Source organism: Rattus norvegicus, chromosome 4 (assembly GCF_036323735.1).
Source record: "Rattus norvegicus strain BN/NHsdMcwi chromosome 4, GRCr8, whole genome shotgun sequence".
Lineage (NCBI taxonomy): Eukaryota > Metazoa > Chordata > Mammalia > Rodentia > Muridae > Rattus > Rattus norvegicus.
The window spans coordinates 51,097,744-51,114,750 of NC_086022.1; the positions used below are offsets into that span (position 1 = coordinate 51,097,744).

At 39.2% G+C, this 17,007-nt stretch overlaps 1 protein-coding gene and 1 long non-coding RNA gene across 2 annotated transcripts in view; both read left to right on the forward strand.

The window, feature by feature from the left end:
- The window catches only part of Kcnd2 (potassium voltage-gated channel subfamily D member 2), a 501,946-nt gene that overhangs the window by 356,149 nt on the left and 128,790 nt on the right, over positions 1-17,007 (forward strand). The window lies entirely within an intron of this gene.
- Positions 1,402-16,586, forward strand: LOC134486738 (uncharacterized). The gene is made up of 2 exons (XR_010066113.1): positions 1,402-1,674; positions 2,436-16,586. It is a non-coding gene; the product is annotated as an uncharacterized LOC134486738 (long non-coding RNA).

The window sequence follows — 17,007 nt, forward strand, 5'->3', positions numbered from 1 at the left end:
AGTCATTGTTTTTGATAGCTGAGTAATATTCCATTGTGTAGATGTACCACATTTTCTGTATCCATTCCTCTGTTGAAGGGCATCTGGGTTCTTTCCAGCTTCTGGCTATTATAAATAAGGCTGCGATGAACATAGTGGAGCACGTGTCTCTTTTATATGTTGAGGCATCTTTTGGGTATATGCCCAAGAGAGGTATAGCTGGATCATCAGGCAGTTCAGTGTCCAATTTTCTGAGGAACCTCCAGACTGATTTCCAGAATGGTTTTACCAGTCTGCAATCCCACCAACAATGGAGGAGTGTTCCTCTTTCTCTGCATCCTCGCCAGCATCTGCTGTCACCTGAGTTTTTGATCTTAGCCATTCTCACTGGTGTGAGGTGAAATCTCAGAGTTGTTTTGATTTGCATTTCCCTTATGACTAAAGATGTTGAACATTTCTTTAGGTGTTTCTCAGCCATTCGGCATTCCTCAGCTGTGAATTCTTTGTTTAGCTCTGAACCCCATTTTTAATAGGGTTATTTGTCTCCCTGCGGTCTAACTTCTTGAGTTCTTTGTATATTTTGGATATAAGGCCTCTATCTGTTGTAGGATTGGTAAAGATCTTTTTCCAATCTGTTGGTTGCCGTTTTGTCCTAACCACAGTATCTTTTGCCTTACAGAAGTATATAAGCCTTTCTTACTTAACTAATTTAGAGGTCTACCTGGTCACATGCAAGCCCAATATAGAATCCCACTCAGTGATTTTTTTTTCGCAATTTATTCAGCTTGAAGCTGTGGATAAGGGAAATCTCCCGTATAAAACTGTCTCACGAAGATAAGAACGAAGAATTTAGGACCCGCTGCAGCAGACAGCATTAGTTATTGCCCTTCCCTATGCACTGAGCAGGAGTTACACAGTTCCATGGTTACTGGCAGCGATTACCTCCACTCTAGTCCTTTGTGGCAGAGATATAAATAATAAAGTTAAATAGCACTGAGGGAGAATTTGAACATCCTCTACATTGAGTACACGTCTCTGTTTTGTGATCTGTGGGTGTTTAATGTGCTATCATGAAAAACAGTGGCTCTTGGTAATCCTCGACAATTCGCAAACTTCCTCATTTTAAGATTCATTTGAGTGAGAACAACAATATCAACCAACCAGATCCCCCAGAGCTCCTGGGGACTAAACTACCAATCAAATGTACACATGGAGCGACCCACGGCTCCAGCAGCATAGGTAGCAGAGGATGGCATTGTCTGGCGTCAAAAGGAGGAGAAGCCCTTGGTCCTGTGAAGGTTCCATTCCCCAATGTAGGGATAATGCTAGGGCAGTGAAGTAGGAGTGGGTAGATGGGTGGGTGGGTGGGTGGAAGAGCACCCTCATAGAAGCAGGGGGTGGGGTGGTGGGATGGGGGGGTTCTGAAGGAGAAACTGGGAAAGGAGATAACATTAGCAATGTAAATACATAAAATACTCAATTAAAAAAACTTTTCTTAACACATACACAATTGAGCATTGGGGTGCATTTTCCTTGTTTGTTTTCCATGTTGTCACCTCATTCCAACTGCTTTGACCTCTGGCAATCATCTGTTGAAGAGACACGGACAAAAATAAGTGGAGTCTAACACCCTGTGACTCAACACTGGGCACTGGGCACCGGGCACTGGGCATGAGCAAAGAGTGACCTATGCAGGTAATGTCTGTGAGAGTACATCCATTCTGATTTAAATATAAACTAGAATGTTCTGTTTTCCTTAAACTTTTTCCCTAAAATTATGGAGTGTGAGCCCATACCATAAGACTAAGGAGAAAAGTGAAGAAAAATCCCCTTAGTAAATATTTTTGCCAAAAAAAAAAAAAAAGAAAGAAAAGAAAAACTACCTCAAATCTCTTGAGGAATGAACACCTCACATTGAGAATGGCATCCGCTGCGAATGTTGGATTGTGACTGATGCTGCTCATCACCCTTTCTTCTAGTTGCTTCTATGGAAATGATTTAACAAAGTCTTGAAATAAACTAGGAAACGTGGGAAGAAAGACCCAGAGCAGGAAGGGACCGTGAGAGTAAATATTGTTTTACAGATCTATGGAAACATTTCCTTTTACTCCTGGGACAAAAACAAGAAAGAATTCAACACAAATTGTGGTGGGGATTTACTTACTTTTAAACTAGGCATAAATCCTTTAACAAAGGTACACATGTTACTAGGAAACAAGCTTTATGACGAAACCGTTATGGATCAATGGGAAGCAAGGTTAATACTACATTAGAATTAAAGCTCCACTCATATTACTCATATGGAACATATGAGAAGTTATTTGCTATTTCTGATCTTTTCACCTCTTGATTTATATAACACAACGTCATGAAAGGACCAAGCTTGTTATTTCATATCTTGTAGAAAGTTCATACAAGAAAATAATGTGGAAGCATGTTTTCTCTTGTCTCCACAGGGGTAACGGCTTATGATGACGTCATCCTTTAAAGGTATATGCCCCTATATATCCTAAGTTGCCTGCACCTATGCTCAGCCCTAGCCAAGATGACGCCTGAAATGCACGCTTTCAGCTTTTCTGAGCAATAAGCAGATGAAGTCGTGAATTCTAGATATGCTTTGTTCATAGTTAGAGTCTGGTGCTGCACTCTGGCCCTGTGTTTGATATGCATTATGTTTTGGAATATAGTAAGAAACACATGCTGCTCCAGAAAGAGTGGTAGCCAGCGCTAAGGTACAGATATTGGTCCCAGACTTGCTAAGCATTTCTGGCTTTGAATTCTTCCCCAACTTTCTTGGTAGAACTAGAACGTATAGACTGTTCTTTCCTAAAATCACTCTAAACGTCAGTATAAATGATTTCTTTTCTCTTGATCACAGGGAACCACACTACAATATACTTAGCACTAAATTTTATGCAACAAGTTTATTAAATAGGGCTTTAATGAAGATTTTGAACACAGCGGTTAAGAGAAAGAGGTATTCAAAAACAAAATATCACACACGCACCAGGTATGAGTATGGACTAGTACAGTTTCTTATTCATTTATTTTTAACAAACAGTGGGGAGGAAGTGGAAGTGATAGAGGGGGTGAAAACATAAATTAGGATATAGTATATGAACAAAATAATTCCAATAAAAGCTTGAAAAGCACAGTGAATTTCCACTCTCTTAGTAAAACTGCCATTCGGGTTTAGGTCCTGTCTTTTAAGAAACATAGTCCAAGTCAAGGACTTTGGTCTATTGGGGGGGGGTCTTATTAAGCTTTAATTTAAAATAGTGACATTTGCCAATATTTGGGCTTTGTATAAATGAGCCAAATTTGGGGTCTTATCACAATACTTGGGGCTTATATGTCCTCAATTTGTTAAGATTCAGTCTCTTCAGTTAGAAGGGACCGTTTAAGGCATACTAAGTAGGAGTGTGCAGTAGTCCAGTGAGTTTAAAGTGAGCAACACAGCCTGATAGCGAATGAGTTGTACAATGACATCACACATACAACTCTGCAACAGTGAGGAAGGTAGCCCGACCTCCTCAGGCCTTCTGCCTCCGAGATTTTAAACGATTAGATGCACTGTTCTCCCTGGCAATTAAAATGGAAATGGGCGTTCTTTGTATTCTCTCATCTTGAATATGCAGAAGTTTGATTTATTTTTATTTATATAATTATGCTTTAATCACTGTGGAAAACAACAATCTATTTCAGTGCTGTGCTAGATACAGAACAAGAAAAATGTTTTTTTAATGGTGCATCATCTCTCATCTAAGTACTATAAAAAGAAAAACGCGCATAAACGTGACCTCTTAATCATTCTATTATAACTCTTTCGCAGGTAGCATGCGTTACTTCATTGACATAAGAAATTATCCAGACTGTCCCTGCCCTGTGCAACTGCAGTGTTGCTTCCCCCATATGCATAAAGAATAATCTGAATAGTGATTAATGTTGTTCTCTTGCTGTGCATCTAATAAAATTATTGCTGTTGTTTTTGTTGTTGTTATTATTATTGAATCAAAAATCACCAAAAACATTTTTACACGTTTTTATCTTTCTTGGACAGGGCTACTTTGACTCCCATGCTATATTTGGCAATGGCTGCTACTGTTGCACAGACGTGACAGTTATCACTATTTCAATTCACAATGTCTCTGTTGCCCCCACAAAGTAATGACTTTGCCCCTAGTGATAGCTCTACGCTGACAAAGCCCGCCCCAGTGTGCATGTTGTTTGTTTTGTTTTGATTATCCATTCATTATCAGTTAGACTTTGTGTTACTTCCACACTTGACCCATTCCAATGAATTCTTTTATTAACATCTGTGTGCAATCTATGCAAATATTTTTAAATTATTTTCATTATAGACTGTATCTAAGAGTGCAAACGTTTCACCGTTTAGTAATTCAGTATTAAACTTCTCCAGCAAGTGTGAAACTGCTTTAGTGTTTACAACATTTCAAATTCTTGTGGAAGAATCCGTGGGAGTTCTGACTGCACAAAGCCTCGTTGTCATTTGTCACTCTCTTTTGTACAGTCGACATCCAAGTAGGTCTGAAGAAGTATGTCAGAGGATTCTATTTTCATTAATGATACTTAGCATTTTCACATGCTTACTGGCTATTTCTGTCTTTCTTACACAATATTAATTCAAATCTTTTTTATCACTTTGTTTTAGGTTATTAGTGCACATTGTTATGTTATAAAATATTCTGCATAATCTGTATATGAATTATTTGTTATATATACTTTTGCATGCTCTAAACTTTCATCTAATGTATCCTTAAAAGAATTATTTGAAGCACAAAATTTTTAGATTTGACAAACTCCAATTTGTCCCTTTTGACTTCTGTTGCTTCTTCTCTTGCTGCTGATTCTATAAAATTCTTGACTAATCTAAGAGGACAAAGAGTTCTGCATAATGAATTTTAGTGTTGGATTGCTTTGACCATATTGAGATATTCTATAGAGTACATCAACTTTACTCCATTCTTCCTTTGCATATGAAATAACTGTGCTGTACAGATGGTGAAGACTAATACTTTCCAAATGAATTTTCTTGGTCCCATCATCAAATGAATCAATTTTAAGTGTGGTTGTTAAATTCTGAATTCACAAGTCTTTCCAATAATCTAGACAGAAGCCAATGCAAACCAGTGGAACGCTGTCTTGGCTAATGTAGGCTTATAAACCTTAGAACTGGGAAATTATTAGTGAATAAGTTTGTTTTGCATTTTCAAGATCATTTTGGAGGTTTCTGAAATATTCATATGAATATCAGAGTTGTCAATTTTATCAAAGAAACTTATTGGGATTCATCAAATCTGCAGATTGACTTGGATAATTGTCCTAAATTGACAATAGTTGCCCTTACAATTCAAACATGGGATCTGATTCCCCTCACTTTCACCTTTAAGTATTTTCCTCAACAATTTGGAGCTTGCAGTTTGTAAATCTTTTTTAAATTATTGTATTCTAGTTGTTGCTCCCCCAGTCCCCTCCCACAGTTCCTCATCCCATTCCTCCTTCCCCTTGCCTCCAAGAGGGTGCTTCCCTGCCATAAGGCCTCCCCCTTTCCCGGGGCCTCAAGTCTCTCAAAAATTAAGCACATCTCCCAGTGAGGCCAAGGTCACATATGTGCCAGGGTCCTCAGACCAACCCATGTATGCTCCTGGTTGGTGGTGCAGTCTCTGGGAGCTCCCTGGGGTCGGGGTTAGTTGAGACTGCTGGTCTTATAATGGGGTCGATCTCCTTTTCAGCTTCTTCAATCTCCCTAATTCAACCTTAGGGGTCCCTACTTCAGTCCAATTGTTGGGTCTAAGTATCTGTGTCTGTCTCAGTCAACTGCAGGTAGAGACTCTCAGAGGACAATCATGCTAGGCTCCCAACATACCATAGTAGTGTCAGGACTTGGTGGCCCCCTCATGAGATGGATCCCAAGTTGAGCCTGCCATTGAACCACGTTTTTCTCAGTTTCTTCTCCATTTTTGTCCCTGAAGATTTTTTAAACTGGAACAATTCTTGGTCAGGAATTTTGACTGCAGGTTAGTAACCTTGTCCCTCCACTTAAAGCCCTGTCTATCTACTGGAGGTAGACTCTTTGAGCTCCCTTTCCTCGATCTTGGGCATTTTGGCTAAGGTCCATCCCCAGTGAGTCCTGCGAGTCTCTCATCTCCTGGATCTCTGGTGCTTTCTAGAGGGTCCCCCAGCTCCCACACTCTCAGGCTGCTTCTCTTGGCCCTCTGAGCTTCTCTCCTGTCCCCTCCCCCATATCTGACTGTGTTCTCCTTCTCCCCCTCCTGCTCCCTTCTCTCACCCAGGTCTCTTTCTTCCTCTTCCTTCCATGATTATTTCCTTCCCCCTTCTAAGTGGGACTGAAGCCTCCTCACTGGGGCCTTTCTGCTTCTTAACTTCTTGTAGTCTGTAGGTTGTATCCTAGGTATTCTGTACTTTTTGGCTAATCTCCAGTTTGTAACCTTGTGGTTGTTTCTTGTTGTTTGTTTTTCTTCTACTGTTTCCCTGTATTTGAATTTTAAAGCTATTATAAATGGAATTTTTCTTTTAAATTTTGTTTCAGGTTGTTGGCTGTTTACATATAGAAACACAATTGATTTCATTCAATAATCTTCCCTTCCTACAATCATGTTGAACACATTTATTGGCCTTAATAGTTTTTTTTTTCTATTCTTTTTTTTTTCGGAGCTGGGGATCAACCAGGGCCTTGCGCTTGCTAGGCAAGCACTCTACCACTGAGCCAAATCCCCAACCCCTCTTAATAGTTTTAATAGTGAAAGAAAAGGGTGTTTGTGTGGCTGCATACACAAGTTTAAACATTTTATAAACTTTACCACAATAAAATACAAAATAAAAGCATAAAAAAAGAATGAAAAATGGAAAAACATTAATTCATGTCAAAACCATTGAAGAATACCAGAGTAAAATCGGTTGGCAGCACCAAATTTCTGATTAAAATTTCCAAGTTTTGAAGGGGCTCGAGACCCCTTATGAACAACAATGCCAAGCAAACACAGAGGCAAATGCCAGCAGCAAACCACTGAACTGAGAATAGGACCCCCGTTGAAGGAATCAGAGAAAGAACGGGAAGAGCTTGAAGGGGCTCGAGACCCCATATGTACAACAATGCCAAGCAACCAGAGCTTCCAGGGACTAAGCCACTACCTAAAGACTATACATGGACTGACCCTGGACTCTGACCTCATAGGAAACAATGAATATCCTAGTAAGAGCACCAGTAGAAGGGGAAGCCCTGGGTCCTGCTAAGACTGAACCCCCAGTGAACTAGATTGTTGGGGGAGGGCGGCAATGGGGAGAGGATGGGGAGGGGAACACCCATAAAGGGAGGGGGATGGATTAGGGGGATGTTTGCCCAGAAACTGGGAAAGGGAATAACATTCGAAATGTAAATAAGAAATACTCAAGTTAATAAAAAAAAAATTTCCAAGTTTTAGATTAAATCTTGTTTCCGGGCTTGCATGCGACATGACCATGTCCCTAGGGGATTCTGCACTGGAAACTTGGTTCTTAAGGTGGTAATGCTGAAGACATGGAACTTCTAAATGGTATAACCTCATAGGAGATAGCCAGACCCTGGCAGTTCTACTATTAAAAGAAGTTAATGCCTGTCTTCCAGGGTAGAGAACTAGGTACTGTTGTGATAACACTTAAAGGTCTAGAAGCCAGATACATCTGTTTAAAACTGAGAAACTCGTAGGCAGACCAAGGTTTAACTGCCTCCAATCCAAAAGAAAGGAGCACTAAAGAATGTCCTAGACTGTTGTTGTTTGGATGCTAATGTAAAAAATGAGCCAATGGGGGTCTCGGATGCAGGTTTTGATTCTGGGGAGAGGAGGACCCTGAAATCCTGGTAGGTTTTCATGAGATAGCTCTATGCTTGCTCTAGTGAGCTTGCTGTCAGGGCAAAGCATCCGGAGGAAACAAACCAATTACTTGACCCAAGATAAACGCTGGCCGCGTGTATTATGCAATCGTTAGCCACGTAGAAGCTAATTACTTACAGAACCGTCCACAATCTGCTCTAGTTACATCCTTCTGAAATGTGCCGCCTTCTCTGCTTTTAAAATTGAATCTCTCCCACCAAAGGGAATGTAACAGGCCGCTGCTCTCTGTTCACCTTCTTTCTATTGCCCAGTTATGTAGATAAATGAACGTTTCCAGGATTCTAAATGCAGCCTGCTCTTTTGTTCTCTCAGCCCCTTCCCAGACACCTAAAGGCATTGTTCACAGCATCACAGGAAGCACCTACCTAGCCATCTCCAGGACGGTTCATGTTATCCACACATTGTCGGTCTTGCTAAGAGGAGGCCATTACCTACTACAGGACTTAGAGCCCATTTGATGCCCGGCACTGTGCCACTATGTGAGTGTTTGTAAGAAACAAGGCTACTGTGGTCCTTCATGTCTGGTTTCCCCTTTAATAAGTAACCAAAGGGTTGCAGATATCACTGAATGATGACCTCCTTAAATGTGACGCTGCATGTGGTTTGCATATATAAATTCAAATTTTTATATTTAGAAACTGAATCTTGAGACCAGAGAGATGGATCATTGGCTAAGGAGATGGCAGGCCTATGGCAGCTCTACTGTTGAAAGAAATTTATTCTTGTCTCCCAGGGTAGAGAATTAGAGACTGATGTGCAAACATTTAGAAATACAGAAACCAGATACTTCTTAAACTCCTTCTCTTCCATCGGACCAGAATTTTGTTCATAAGGCCCATGTGGAGCCCTTCATAACTACCCTAGCTTCAGGCTTCCATGGGCCCTTGCATGCTTGTGACATACATATGCATAAATATTATGTATAAAATTTATACATAAATAAAAATAATAGATCTTTTAGAAAAAATTAGAATTTGAATCTTAAAGAGAGCTCTGCTGCTAAGTCAGAAACTTTTACAGTAATTTTCAGTTGTCTGTTGTTTAAGTCTAGGCCAATGCTGAGAGACTGGTCATTTATCATCTGTTCTCAGGGAATCTGAGTTATCCTAGAAATAAACAATGTTCGCTCTTACGATGTGGGTGGATTTTGTGATTTGTTTCCAATGTAGTTAGGTTTTGAGGTAAAGGTATAAAACATGGAGCAGGTAGAAATGCCTTTAAAGCTCTAGCGTGTGTCCTGGTAATCCTGATAGCATCCGTGATATTAGAAAGGAACCCATGATTCGGGATGGAAAGCTTGAGCTTTCTCTCGGGGACTCCAGAGTAGAAAGGATTTTGTTCTTGTTGATTACATTCCTAAGCAAATGAGAGTAGAGTGGCAGTGAACATGGCTGAGCCAGGGTCTTTAAAACATGTTATTTTATGTTCAACACAGTAAGGTGAACCACAGACTTTGCTCCAAGCTGAGACTTTCGATGAAGTGACCTTTTAAGCTGACTTAGTAATGATACTGAAAATATTATCTAAAGTTACAGTACCATGGAACGGTGTCATGACTCCTCCTGAGCCTCTCTGTGGAAACCAGCAACACGGCTAAAAAAGAAACAGGTGTCTCATAGAAGAGCGCTTTGCCTTGTGGTGTTTTGAAACCATGGGTTTTATCCTGCAGTACGGTCAAGTTTTGTGCAACCATGGGAAGTACACGTAAGCACAATAACTCCAAGTAGCCAACATCCTAATTGTGCCCCATCTCAAATGAATGCTAAGCCTTGGTTTTTGTAGTTTTCCCAACCCACCCAACATAATTCTAGCCAATTCTTCTCTCTACCCAAGATATGTCTTTTCTAAATTGCTCACACCAAATGAACAGACAGACAGACATTACCCTGTTGCTAATTCGTCCCTGAGTTTGGATATAAAGGGCTTGTAAACAACGCACCCTGAATTTCAAAAGGCGACTGTCTCTGAAAGGAACACTATAGCTTGTCTTCAAACCCCCTATGCTAACACAATTAAACCTCAAATTCATGAAATAAAGAGTTAATGTTGTACTTTGGTTGCATAGTTCTGTCTCTTTACAACACTTTTCTTTCTCTGAACACTGCTGGTTCTCGTTATATAAGATCTTTAAGAAGAATTCAGCAGCAAAGAAAATAACACATTAGATATCCTGCTGCTCAGATACTAAATAAATTATGAAAAATGCTGACAGTAACTACGTTCACCTTGCTGCATTTTGTACATGAAATGTCTGTTCCTTTTATAAACGTTTTCACTGTATTTTTACATGAATACTTTTTGTCCCTTTTGTAATGTTGCATTTAATACCTTGACTTATCTATTTCATGTGCATATACAGATGTGCGTAGTTCACTGGATGTCCTCAGTCTTAAGAAATATATTTTAGTCATGAAGTTTAGTTCTGAAACAATGAGGTATTTCTTACAGTTTACATATAATTCCTTTTGATCATCCCTGATAAGTTTAGCCCACTAAGAATATTGATACATGAATGAGGGTCTCACCCAGCTACATTTAAGGCATTTTAAGAAAGATGTCAACGTAATCGAGTTTTTTCTGACTACTTAGAAAAGTGTTGCATTTGATTCCTGGACTTTGATTAGGTAAACAATTTTAAAAGTTTAAGTTGGGAGAGAGAAGAAAGGTTCATGAATTTCTCATTAGTGCAATAGCATTTATCTGGATCTAGGGTTTGTATGAAGACAATCATAGAATTTAATAAAGATAGTTGGTACTCTATACACTGGTAAACCTGATCTTTAGATTCATCTTCCTTTTGCTCTAGCATGTTTTTATTATCTCTTACTTAAATTTTCAGAAAACAGCAAACCATGGAAACTCAAATACTCAGCAAACTTATCTCCCTACCTGCATAGTAAAAGCTTCAGGAAAAGGTGTGATAATTTAAAGGATCAAACAAGTGTATAACTCACCATTTGTCTCTTTTCCTTAAAGTCAAACTAATGTCTGTCCCATGAATTATTGTGACATTTTGCTATTATTTAACACATTCCCGATAGAAGCAGAAGTTCTGGTTAGAGAGATCCTTCACTTTCCATGCGAGGGCCTCTGTTACACTGGAGAACAGATTACTATCTCTGTGTCATTGCACTGTGAAAGTCACTAAATACCGGGCTGGAGAGATGGCTCAGCGGTTAAGAGCACTGACTGCTCTTCCGGAGGTCCTGAGTTCAATTCCCAGCAACCACATGGTGGCTCACAGCCATCTGTAAAGGGATCCGATGCCCTCTTCTGGTGTATCTGAAGACAGCTACAGTGTACTTATATATATATATAATAAATGAATAAATCTTTAAAATTAAAAAAAATCGCTAAATACCAGCTTCTTACTCCTTCAAAAAAAACACGAACCAAAGTCAAACCGCAAATTCCTGTATATGATACAACAGATAACTATTTTTTCTTAGCTCTAAATATTGTTTTGATAGAACTAAACCAGTCTGTGTCCTTACTGATTGGAGAGTATTTTTGCATGCAAAGTGTTACCTAGGTAAACAATTCAGTCGTGGCATATTTTTATTCTCGTTGAGGTAATTATGAGAGTTTAGACTCCACACAACATCCCTCCAGTAGCTGGCATGAAGCGCTCCACAGAAGAATCACTTTAAGCCGCGTCAGACTTCGCCTCCTCTCCCCTTCAGCTATTATGAAATCCATGCAAGTAAAACTCTACCTCGTCTCTTTTTATTTGCAGTTGTGGGACTCATCGGCGGCACTGAATTCCTTTGCCAATAATCTTTTGGATTTCATTTCCTAACCCTCCCTCCTCTTACACACATATACTTCCCTATTTATATGTATGTGCTCCTCGGCTAAACCCAATTAAAATGCAATAAGCCTTAGCTTGAAGCTTCTTTTACTATTCCAATGTACGCCGGGAGATGTTCGATATTATGGGATATGACTATAAAACACAGAAGCTGGGTTGCTTTGCTGTTTTTGTTTTTGTTGTTGTTGTTGTTTTGTCTTTGTTTTTTTTTTTATTGCAACAGTCAGAAAATATGATTGTCACTTTTACTTACGTTAAAAAAGATACTTTACGGACTAAATTGTGTTCTTTACATAAATCTATGGCAAAATGTTCCCAAGCAATTTCTAGACAGATGTATGTGTCATTTCCAAGATTCAAGGGAAAGCGAAGTAGAAAAGGGTAATAAGTACTAGGTTTCCAGTTTTCATCTGGACCCTTCTTCACGTAACTAATAATTTAATTGCTCTTACCCTAGACTTTCCGAGCACAAAAGTCAATGGAACGAGACTTCATCTGCACTGGAAGTGGAGGCACTGACAATTTGAGTGGTATTTTTTGAACAAGATAATACAATAAAATAAACACTATAATAATATGAAAATGCATAATCCTGAATCCAATTCTATTGTGATCCTACACAGGAGCATCCGTTGCTCTGGTTATGCTGCAGAAATCTGTACCCAGTACTGGCCCGAGTCATTGCTGAGAGAAAGTACTGGCTTTGGTTGTCCAACCATGAGACCTGAGGACTGTTTTTCATGACCAGAAAGTGGGTTGACAGATGCTTCGTAAATATCCCAACACAAATTTTAAAAGTCAAGCTATTCAATTACAGAATATTTTAAATGCATAATCAGTTTACTGAGTCTGTTTTACAAAGATCATTAAAATAGCAAATGTATTGAAACAAATAAGATGGCGATATTTTCCTTCCCAGGTAAAATGGTCTTAGTTTTTCTACACGTCAACATCTTCATGTGCATCCTCAATGACACATGGGCAATGACCTAAAGCACCGCCGTTTCTCCAAAACTAGGATGATGTCCATGCAGTCTCTAGGTGTCCCCTTAGTCACTACTCTGAATCATACCTGTGCTTAGTAGAATTCCATTCTCCATAATCCACCTGCTTTACCCTGTACCATGGTCTGATGAAACAGGAGTAAAATGTAGTGATCAACTGCTTCTCCAGGGTTTAAATTTCCTAATTGCACAGATTTGTGTTATGATATGAAACCAGATCAAACTGTACGTTTTTCTCCAAGGGATACTTTTTTCCAAATCCCAGAAACCTTTGCCTTGAAACCAATCGAGTTGACAGATGGCATTTTAAAGTACCTGGAATTGCCTTGACTTTAAAATTTGGGGAATTTCTTACTTTATGGAACTTGGTCTTCTATCAATCAGGCAGGTTGAGTTTTAAAAAGAGTTGAAGTAAATGCACTCTCAGAACCGCTAGCAAGAAATACTATCTAAGACATCCTATTGGATTACAAGTTAAATCAGATGTTAATGAGCACATTGCACATGTGTGTGCATACTTCCGAGTAAGTGTAGAGAAATTTGAGTGCCATGCTTAGCAAAGTATCCTTGACTTTATGGGCTCAGGGAAACACTGTAAGAAAAAAATGGTAGTAGTCTCTTCCTTCTAAATCTGAAACAAATGAAAGAATACAGCAAGAAACAAGTATCTGTGAACATTTCATCTAGAGCAACTCTGCATAACCAATAACAATAACAATACTCATTCAGCAAACAAATTAGTTTCATTGTTTCAGGCATTGTGTTTTAATATTTGATTATGCATTCTGACAAAATGCTGATAATTATGTGTGTGTCCATGTGTGTGTTAGAGGGAGAGAGAGAGAGAGAGAGAGAGAGAGAGAGAGAGAGAGAGAGAAGAGAGACACAGAGAAGAGAGACAGAGAGACAGAGACAGAGAGAAGACAGACAGAGAGAGAGAGGAGAGACAGAGAGAGGAGAGACAGACAGAGAGACAAAGAGAGACAGAGAGAGACAGAGAGACAGAGAGAGACAGAGAGACAGAGGAGAGACAGACAGAGAGAAGAGAGACAGAGAGAATATTATTCAGGGTTATGTTTAGGGCTTCTCTCGTCCTGGACAAGTTCTGTATGATTGAGTGGCATTTCCAGATCTATGATGGCGACTCTACTTGAACTACATTGACCTTGTAGAATTGGAGTCAGTTTTAATAAGAAAAACCACACAAATTCCAGGAAGAAAATAAGTGGAAGACATAAGATAATTTAACAATATGCTTTAAAATCTAAACGAGTGTGATGACTTCTCTCCAAGTGGTTGAGATCTCAGTTAATGGGAAGAGTGAGGAATCTGAACACACCATTCAGCAGGACAAGCAAACGCTTGGGTTATTTAAAAGGCGAGAGCACAGACTGCAAAGGTGTAGATGAGTATGGAGAAGAAACAGGCATAAGAGAGTATGGACCCTTTGACATCTGAGTGAACACTGTGAAGCCCTTGGATTGCATTCAGTGTGCTAAGGACTGAACGGAAGGGTGGCTACCGGGGGCTTCATCATCAAACCCGTGTGTTGGTGCTGGAGGATTCTCTTTGCTGCTACATAAATAATGACAGGTGGAAAGAATACAGAACAAATTAAATGTGATAAGAGATAGATGATATAATTATCTGAAGTGCATCATAAAACAGGCATGAAAATAGAGCGCATTATTTGGCATTGTGTTCTGACAGTGAAATCGCTGGTGACTCTGAACTGAACACTTAGATGAATGAAATAATGTCAGGATTCTGGTCTCAGTGATTGGGGGTATTTATTGGAAATAGCAAAAGTGTGAAATGTGAGATTGTATTTTTGTCATACTCCACTTGTTATATCTGGAAATACTCTTACAAATCAAGGAGCCATCATAACCGTTAATTTGTGAAAACTAAGGAGCCAAAGCTATTGTCACACTCACTAGAGAGTCTCATCCACACTAGTCCCCAGGCCACCCCCTTCCTCTGAGTCACCCTGCGGGAAGGTAGGTTAGATCCTTAGATACGCACTCTGTGATAGCGCCATCTTGTCAACATGGTGACAAGACGCACATCCAAACCAGTGCTTCACCTCCCAGCGATCTGTTTATGATCAGTGTGCTTGTCTTCAACACTAAATTCCATGTTTTCCTCAAATTTCCTAGAGCCTTCTTCTAGAATTGCTTTCAGAGTTAATAGGCTGTCTTAAGTAATTGCAGGCACACCCCTCTAAAGATTAATTTTCAGAGCAGCAAAATTTCCCATAGAGTATGTGTTATGAGTTGGGGTTTAGAACTAGATAAAGGTTAGAAACAGAGGAGTCAAGGAATGGTATCTTCCATATAACATTTAACTGGCTCTAACAAGGACAAAGTTACGGGACCTTAATATCACTTGCAACTTCTCATATGAATTCTGTACCTCTATGGGATAATCTGATTTATTTCTTAATATGTTTACATTTGCCGTTCACATGAAGCACTTTGGAAGACAACACTAACTTGAATTGTGTGCCAGATTTTATGTATTATTTTATGTTCAGGTGAAAAGAAAGGAGAATAAGCCTTAAATCTAATGGGTTGAACTTGTTTTGCGTGTGTATTGTGGACTCTCACTTGCCTCAATTAATCCTATGTCGAGTCGCTCCTATTGCTATAATTCTCAGTCTTTACTATTCACCTGGTCAAAGCAGATGCCCGGCATTGTGTGACCTTAACGAGTTGCATTGTTTATCTGGGTAACCTGAACTGTGTTAATATTTAGAAGTAACAAAATGTGCTTTATATCCTCTGAGATCTTGTTTTGTGACCAAGGAGGTACCAATGACGGCACATCTCTGTATGGCTGACCGCAGGCGATCACGACACAGGACAGCTTACTTGTTTCTGTTATTTAGGGTGATAGTGACATGTTCCTTAGATAAAGATATTTATTCTTCATTGGATGAGGCTACTGTGGTAGCATTAATTATTCTGTGGCCTCCAGTATATGTAGCACAGGGCAAATCATGAAGAACAAAGTACTTGATAAAAAGAAGGAATTTAGTCTATTGGATTTAGCAGGCTTAAAATAATGTTATAATCAAATTCCCTGTTTAAAAATGTATTTACTACTTACTTACTACCACAATGAAGAGAATTTTTTCTCCCATTGAGGATTAATTTCCTCAAGTAGAAAATTGGGAAGCAATTTTATAACAGCCTAACAAAGCTGTTATAAGTACAAAATAAGCAACCACATCTAAAAATGTTACTAGAAGACATGTGTGGTATGAGCCATTCTAAGAGTAAATAGAGCTACACTATTTAGCTTTTATTATCTCAAGAGATGGCAAGAAAGTACTTGAAATTCTGATGGAAATGGTACGATTCTCTGAATCTTTCCATGGTGTTAACAAGTGTTTCATTTCTATCCGTTTTCTTTGTATACAGAACTCACTTATGTGGGCTCTAGAGATGGCTCAGGTTACAAGTGCTTGCTGCCCTCTCGGCAACCCCAAACTTGATTCCCAGCACCCATGCAGTGCCGCTCTAACCCCGAGCTCAGGAGCCTCTTCTGTAACTCTGACCACTGAGGATTTGTTATATGTGCATGTATGCTTGTCCTCAGATAGCTCGAAAATCAAGGAAACAGAGTGTAACTAAAAATACAAAGAGCTGAGAAACGAGTAAACTGTAAAACTAACACAGAATTTTGGAGCTCCTATTTACCAACCGTGTGCAACTTCAAGCTCCAGGGGATTTGACAGTGTCCTCTGGCCTCTACAGAAATGTGCCTGTACTCACACAGACTGCGTGAGTGCACCCCATGCACACTCATAGTTAAACTTAGAAGTAAAGAGTTAAAAGAAAAATAAGCATTCATTAACTGTGATAACTTCCTTCCCAGCTACATATCATGATTCATTAATCAAATGATACCTTTTTTGTAGTAGTCAATAAATATTTTAATGAACACAAATAGAACAAAAGAGAGCAGAGCATAGAATATACTTAGCCTCATCTAATTTCCTAAATAAAGTGAAAATTTGCATAAAACTTTATTTTATTTCACATATCCGTGTTCCAAGATTATGTGTGTCTATGTGCATCTGTATGCACACTCACATGTGACCTGCGCGTATTAAGAGAGGTCACACTCAAGCATCCTTCATCCTCTAGTGTCAAATTAACTTACTAGCCCTTCTCTGCTGGTTAGTTGTACACAGTTTCCATCATTCTCAATCCTATTTTTATTTACACTCTTTTTGGTTCCTTTTTCTTTTCCTTTTGGTGAGATATCCAAGAGAAACCACATGTGCACATAA